A 7,444-nucleotide genomic window follows, 5' to 3' on the forward strand; every position below is an offset into this window, starting at 1 on the left:
CTATCTATCTATCTATCTATCTATCTATCTATCTATCTATCTATCTACCTGTCGCCCTCTATCTATCTATCTATCTATCTATCTATCTATCTATCTATCTATCTATCTATCTATCTATCTATCTATCTATCTATCTATCTATCTATCTATCTATCTATTGCCCTCACTCTATTTATCTATCACCCTCACTCTATCTATCTATCTATCTATCTCCCTCACTCTATCTATCGCCCTCACTCTATCCCCCCTCACTCTATCTATCTATCACCCTCACTCTATCTATCTGTCGCCCTCACTCTATCTATCTGTCGCGCTCACTCTATCTATCTGTCGCCCTCACTCTATCTATCTATCTGTCGCCCTCACTCTATCTGTTGCCCTCACTCTACCTATCTATCTTTCGCCCTCACTCTATCTATCTATCTATCTGTCGCCCTCACTCTATCTATCTGTCGCCCTCACTCTATCTATCTATCTATCTATCTATCTATCTATCTATCTATCTATCTATCTATCTATCTATCTATCTATCTATCTATCTATCTATCTATCTATCTATCTATCTATCTATCTATCTATCTATCTATCTATCTATCTATCTATCTATTGCCCTCACTCTATTTATCTATCACCCTCACTCTATCTATCTATCTATCTATCTATCTATCTATCTATCTATCTATCTATCTATCTATCTATCTATCTATCTATCTATCTCCCTCACTCTATCTATCGCCCTCACTCTATCCCCCCTCACTCTATCTATCTATCACCGTCACTCTATCTATCTGTCGCCCTCACTCTATCTATCTGTCGCGCTCACTCTATCTATCTGTCGCCCTCACTCTATCTATCTATCTGTCGCCCTCACTCTATCTATCAGTTGCCCTCACTCTACCTATCTATCTTTCGCCCTCACTCTATCTATCTATCTGTCGCCCTCACTCTATCTAGCTGTCGCCCTCACTCTATCTATCTATCTATCTATCTATCTATCTATCTATCTATCTATCTATCTATCTATCTATCTATCTATCTATCTATCTATCTATCTATCTATCTATCTATCTATCTACCTGTCGCCCTCTATCCATCTATCTATCTATCTATCTATCTATCTATCTATCTATCTATCTATCTATCTATCTATCTATTGCCCTCACTCTATTTATCTATCACCCTCACTCTATCTATCTATCTATCTATCTCCCTCACTCTATCTATCGCCCTCACTCTATCCCCCCTCACTCTATCTATCTATCACCCTCACTCTATCTATCTGTCGCCCTCACTCTATCTATCTGTCGTGCTCACTCTATCTATCTGTCGCCCTCACTCTATCTATCTATCTGTCGCCCTCACTCTATCTGTTGCCCTCACTCTACCTATCTATCTTTCGCCCTCACTCTATCTATCTATCTATCTGTCGCCCTCACTCTATCTATCTGTCGCCCTCACTCTATCTATCTATCTATCTATCTATCTATCTATCTATCTATCTATCTATCTATCTATCTATCTATCTATCTATCTATCTATCTACCTGTCGCCCTCTATCTATCTATCTATCTATCTATCTATCTATCTATCTATCTATCTATCTATCTATCTATCTATCTATCTATCTATCTATCTATCTATCTATCTATCTATCTATCTATCTATCTCCCTCACTCTATTTATCTATCTATCAGTCGCCCTCACTCTATCTATCACCTTCCCTCTATCTATCTATCGCATCACCACAGCATCACTCAGCACCACCACAGCATCACTCAGGGGCACCACAACATCACTATGAGCTACCACAGCATCACTCGTCGCCACAGCATCACTCGTCGCCACAGCATCACTCAGGGGCACCACAACATCACTAGACGCTACCACAGCATCACTCTTCGCCACAGCATCACTCCTCGCCACAGCTTCACTTGTCGCCACTGCATCAATCTGTACAACCATTCAACAATAACTGGTTCAAATATGTTCTCTCAATGTTTTAAGCTTTATTACAAATGTAACAAAAAGATGCCAATATTTCACTTCTGTTTTTGGCTTTTCGTCACATTAAAATACACTGAACATAATCTTCACAAACGTTATTTCCAAAAGTTTAAGCTATTGCCATTATAAATTACAATAACTTTCATTTAAGTATTATATAAAAAAATTAAAAGCTACTGTTATTTGTAATATCAATACATGTAAGTCACGTAAATACAACACATATTGCATTACAAATGCTATAGGTGTCACATTTGCGAAAGTTATAACTATTGGCATTGCAAATGACAAAGCTTTTAATTTTGCTATTTTCAAAAACAAAACGTAAATAAAAAATGTGTCATTTACAATACCAATACCTCACACTTTCCTAATGCGAGACCTATTGCATTGCAAATGCTTGTCGTCCTTAATTTTGACCCCATGTCCTGAATTTTTACACTCACTGTCCTGAATTTGCACCCATGCCAGTTGGTCACCCTACTCCCTGCACCCTGACCTTTCACCCCTTTGATCTGCCTTCCTGAACCCTGCCCTTTCACCCCTGTGATCTGCCTTCCTGAACCCTGCCCTTTCACCCCTGTGATCTGCCTTCCTGCACACTGCCCTTTCACCCCCCCCCCGTGATCTGCTTCCATGCACACTGCTCTTTTACCCTTGTGATCTGCCTCCCTGCACAGTGCACTTTCACCCCCCGCCCACGTGATCTGTTTTCCTGCACACTGCCCTTCCCCCCTCCTCTAGGAGCTCTAATGCTGTGAGCTCTGAATAGCAGTGCCTGTGCCAGACCTCACGGGCACCGCCTGTGCCCCAGGATGGAAGGAGCCCCCATGTGCTGTGCCTGCTCAGAAGAGCTCCTCACGTGCTGTGCCTGCTCAGAGGAGCTCCTCACGTGCAGTGCCTGCTCAGAGGAGTCCCCCAAACCTGCTCAGAGGAGTCCCCCAAAAGTGCAGTGCCTGCTCAGAGGAGTGCCCCAAAAGTACAGTGCCTGTTCAGAGAAGCCCCCATTTGCTGTGCCTGCTCATAGGAGTCCCACCCCACGTGCTGTGCCTGCCAGAGGAGCTCCTCACGTGCTGTGCCTGCTCAGAGGAGCTCCTCACGAGATGTGCCTGCTCAGAGGAGCTCCTCACGTGCAGTGCCTGCTCAGAGGAGCTCCTCATGTGCAGTGCCTGCTCAGAGGAGTCCCCCAAAACCTGCTCAGAGGAGTCCCCCAAAAGTGCAGTGCCTGCTCAGAGGAGTCCCCCAAAAGTGCAGTGCCTGTTCAGAGAAGCCCCAATTTGCTGTGCCTGCTCAGAGGAGTCCCACCCCACATGCTGTGCCTGCCAGAGGAGCTCCTCGCGTGCTGTGCCTGCTCAGAGGAGCTCCTCACGTGCAGTGCCTGCTCAGAGGAGCTCCTCACGTGCAGTGCCTGCTCAGAGGAGCTCCCCACGTGCAGTGCCGGCTCAGGGGAGGCCCCGCAAGTGCTGTGCCTGCTCAGAGGAGGCCCTGCACGTGCTGTGGCTGCTCAGGGGAGCCCTCCCCCCCGTGTGTTGTGCCTGCTCAGAAGTGTTCCCCATGTTCAGTGCCTGCTCAGAGGAGCTCCCCACGTGCAGTGCCTGCTTAGAGGAGCCCCACCCCACGTGCTGTGCCTGCCAGAGGAGCTCCTCAGTGCTGTGCCTGCTCAGAGGAGCTTCTCACGAGATGTGCCTGCTCAGAGGAGCTCCTCACGTGCAGTGCCTGCTCAGAAGAGCTCCCCACGTGCAGTGCCTGCTTAGAGGAGCTCCTCAAGTGCTGTGTCTGCTCAGAGGAGCTCCTCACATGCTGTACCTGCTCAGAGGCGCTCCTCGCGTGCTGTGCCTGCTCAGAGTAGTCCCCCAAAAGTGCAGTGCCTGTTCAGAGGAGCCCCCATTTGCTGTGCCTGCTCAGAGGAGCCCCACCCCACATGCAGTGCCTGCTCAGAGGAGCTCCTCGCGAGCTGTGCCTGCTCAGAGGAGCTCCTCATGTGCTGTGTCTGCTCAGAGGAGCTCCTCACGTGCAGTGCCTGCTCAGAGGAGCTCCTCACATGCTGTGCCTGATCAGAGGAGCTCCTCACGTGCTGTGCCTGCTCAGAGGAGCTCCTCACGTGCAGTGCCTGCTCAGAGGAGCTCCTCACGTGCAGTGCCTGCTCAGAGGAGCTCCTCACATGCAGTGCCAGCTCAGAGGACTCCCCCAATAGTGCAGTGCCTGTTCAGAGGAGCCCCCCATTTGCTGTGCCTGCTCAGAGGAGCCCCACCCCACGTGCTGTGCCTGCTCAGAGGAGCTCCTCACGTGCTGTGCCTGCTCAGAGGCGCTCCTCACAGTGCAGTGCCTGCTCAGAGGAGTCCCCCAAACGTGCAGTGCCTGTTCAGAGGAGCCCCCATTTGCTGTGCCTGCTCGGAGGATCCCCACCCCGCGTGCTGTGCCTGCCCAGATTGCCTGGTTGTTCTTGTGCTCATGACAGTGCCCCCCTCCTCCGCCCTCCCCCCTTACAGGCTCTGGAGTCGGTCACACCGAGGCCGCTGCAGCTTCCGCCCAGAAAAATGTGCCCAGATCCGCTACAGCGGCATAACCGGCCATCAGCTGGGCAGTGCCACAGGCCCTTCGGTCACCGGCCGTCGTCACGCCCTGCCATGCGACCCTGACTACCAGCAAAGCGCTTAGAGACCGGCGCCTCGGTATAAAGCGCTACACAGAAGTAGAAGTCCTTCACTCACTCACTCACCAGTATTCTGCGGTGAAAAGTGCCCTCTGCTGGATGGTCAGTTTCCCTCTCTCCAGGGGGTGTCCTCTGTGCCTCCCCTAAGTGTAGGTCGAGCAGCAGCTTCTCGGCGCTAGAGTGAGAACGCCTGGACACGCAAGTGGAGAAGAGGGAGTGTGCGCTTCCTGCTCACTCAGGAGGGTCCAGGGAGCGACTGAGCCTGAAACAGAGAGTAGGGGCTCTGGGGTCAGCCCGTGAGGGGCCCGGGCACTGAAACGGCCAATCAGAGAGCGGGGGACGCGGTGGGGGCTGGTAGTTTGTGCCCCCACCGGGCAGGGGCGTAGCTAGAGCTTGTGGCGCCCGGGGCTATCCTTCAGATTGCCGCCCCCTGGTGGGGTGCTGGAGAAAAAGGACGGCGAGCACCTGAAAGTGGTCCGAGAGACACATAGTATTGCCGCTAATAGTCAGGTGAAGCTCGCAACTTCTCCTCCACAGGCAGCCCACTGCTAAGCTGAGGTCTGGAATTGGGTGTGAAAGAACTTACTTAGGTCGAAACAAGCAAAAAAAATCCCTTCCTCTGCTCGTCCTTGAAAAATGTACAGTAGCTTGAGGCGTGTTACCTACCTATGCCTTCCACAGCTGGAAATGGAAAAATTGAACAGCAGGCACCCTGTACCAGAGTACCTGCTTGTTTCTGAGAAGTGCAGGTACTCTGTAATTAAACGTACTATGTCACTATTGAGAAGTGCCGGTACTCACCAATTAAACGTATTACGTCACTCTTGAGAAGTGCCGGTACTCTCCAATTAAACGGATTACGTCACTCTTGAGAAGTGCATGTACTCTCCAATTAAACGGATTACGTCACTCTTGAGAAGTGCATGTACTCTCCATCTCAAAATAAAAAAGTTCTGGTACTCAGTACCTGCACATTTAAAGCACTGATGCCTTCCTAAAACACAAGTGCTAAGCAGAGTGGGTACACTCAGGTCTACTTTAGTCTTCACTATCCACCGAATAGCAGCTGAGCTGCTTTGTTAGTCTCTCCTAAGTGGGGAGGAGTGGGAGACGCCTTAATATAAGCCTGACATGTTTTTATTCTGCTGTTTGTGGAGTAGCTGTTGTCCCTTTTATTTTCAAGCAAGGTGTTTAGGGTACTAAGGAGCTGAAGGTTTTGGCCTGCACTTGGGTGTTGCAATTGGGGCATGGATATTCACATAGCTTACCCAATTTTTCTTTTAAAGGGGTGGTAGCATCTGATGTGGATTTGATAGGGTGAGAGCTGACATCAAACACACTCCTTTCCTCACACGTACTATGTATTCCCTCTCTTCTAAATATGTGTGTGTCCGTGCATCTTTATATGGGTGTGCACATATGTGTACGTGCTTATCTGTGTTTGTCACTGCACTACTTTTTACAGTGGTATTTATGCATTATTTTTGTGGAACTATATATGTGACACACACACACACACACAAATATGCCATTGCAGAGATGTTTTAAAGCACGGGCAAAGTGGGCAATTGCCCAAGGCCCCCATCTTGCAAGGGGCCCTCTGCGAAAGAGAACGTGTTCTCTAGCTGTCTTCTGTGCATTTGTTTATCCTAAACTTTAAGGTATAATTCAATATTGTGTGGTAATATAGGGCTTGAATTAGCAAAAAAATGAGTAATAGAATTAAAAGGTGTTCCAAACAGAGACCCCCTAAACCCTTTTTGCATGAGACCCTTAAGATGTCAGTGACCACTCAAGCCCTGTCTGCCTGCCACAAATCTTCGGCAAATGCTAGGCCCACGTTTCTTACTATTCCGGGTTTCCCTCTCTGTTGTTACCCTGTGGATCCTCCCCACCGATCTCACTGTGCTTTTGCATATCAGACATGCCAGCTTAGGAGGGTGTTCTTTACTTCCTTTGATGCCAAACGTTGGAGCTCTCTCGCACCGCATACATCAGAATTATCTTCATTCACCTTTCATTCTTAAGTCTTAAGTCTGAACTGGCATCTACTGATCAAGCATGTTTGTCTAGCAGCCTTGGTAGCTTGCTGTGGTCACTCATTGCAGTTATGTCATTCAGTCATTCAGATCCTGGATTAACCATGGCTTCCAATAGAGCTTGTCTATATTTCGCTCCCTCCCACGGAGCTCTAGGACTGTGACCTGGAGCTACAACCAGATGATAAAGTAAATGAAATTGAAGCTAGCAATAAAATATGAGGTTGGGTTTATTATGCAATATCCATCCTAAGCAGGTCTTCTCGGCTCTTGTAAGGCTAGTGTGTTCAACATACATGCAACATGCACACCTAAATTACAGCTCATGAAGAACAAAGCGAGAGAAGTGAACCCAGCAGCAGCGATTCAATGGGTGTTGCTCAAAGACTTACTTATTTAGGGATTTTATTTCCCAACTTTTAAAGGCAAGTAAAAGTCTTCCTTAATTTGCAACTAACTGATGTCTTTATTTATGTAGTTATTGAGAAATGATATACATCACTGCATGCCACGCTCCTGTTTACCTCCACATGCCCGAGTGCAGTTGGATGTCTCCAGACACGGCCGCAGGTCTGAATGAGCTCATCATCAGTCTTTGACCTGGAGGAGCTGAAGTGGACTGTGTGTGCCGCGTGCGTCAACTGAGCGCTTTCGGCGCACTGAAAGTTGGAGTTGGACTTCCGCATTTACTGTTCCTAAAAGATTTGCATGACTCAGAGAAACGCTACGCACCACAAACGCTGAGGTA

The 7,444-nt window shown here is 48.3% G+C and overlaps 1 long non-coding RNA gene across 1 annotated transcript in view; it reads right to left on the bottom strand.

Annotated features, from left to right (window-relative positions):
• Window positions 1-5,013, bottom strand: part of LOC147724991 (uncharacterized) — a 93,108-nt gene extending 88,095 nt beyond the window's left edge. The window contains exon 1 of the long non-coding RNA XR_015309948.1: window positions 4,724-5,013. This is a non-coding gene — a long non-coding RNA (uncharacterized LOC147724991). The remainder of the gene's footprint in view (window positions 1-4,723) is intronic.
• Between the last annotated feature and the right edge of the window lie 2,431 nt (window positions 5,014-7,444).

This window comes from Lissotriton vulgaris, chromosome 4_1 (assembly GCF_964263255.1).
Source record: "Lissotriton vulgaris chromosome 4_1, aLisVul1.2, whole genome shotgun sequence".
Taxonomy (NCBI): Eukaryota; Metazoa; Chordata; class Amphibia; order Caudata; family Salamandridae; genus Lissotriton; species Lissotriton vulgaris.